Raw genomic sequence first — 682 nt, forward strand, 5'->3', positions numbered from 1 at the left:
CAGGTTCTGGATCTGCTTCCACAAGAATGTTCTTATCCTTGCTCCTGCTCATATGACAAAGAAGAAGACACAGAAAAATAACAATAATAATAGAGATCCTTTATACGACAGTATAGGGATCCCTGTGTAAGTAGAAGAAGAGGGGGAGACAAAGAATGTAATATAATGGAAGAAACACAACTGTGAGGATGACAGAGATGTGAGATGAGATGTTAGGATATGAATGAATAAATAGAATAAGATGGGGGAGGGATAATTTTCGAAAATTATTTTGAAAAAGAGTTAGTGATTTTCGAAAAATGGTTTTTGAAAATTGTTAGTATTTTTTCGAAAAAAAAATAAGGATTAAGGATTCCAAAATTTTTAATATGAATTCCAGGAATCTTGCATTCTTAGTCTAAAGCTTCAGTCCAGGAATTAGACATGGCTCACTAGCCAGCCAAGCTTTCAATGAAAGCTCCAGTCCAAAACACTAGACATGGCCAATGGCCAGCCAAGCTTCAGCATTTAACACCAGAGTATATTACTCTTGATAACAAATTGCTGCTCATCATTTATCAAGTATGTAACTTACCTCTGATGGTTTGGAAGCCTCAGTCCAAAAGAATTTAGACATGGCTTTACAGCCAGCCAGGCTTCACATGCTTCATGAAACACTAGAATTCATTCTTAAAAATCTTGA

The sequence above is a fragment of the Arachis ipaensis genome, chromosome B07 (genome assembly GCF_000816755.2).
Source record: "Arachis ipaensis cultivar K30076 chromosome B07, Araip1.1, whole genome shotgun sequence".
Lineage (NCBI taxonomy): Eukaryota > Viridiplantae > Streptophyta > Magnoliopsida > Fabales > Fabaceae > Arachis > Arachis ipaensis.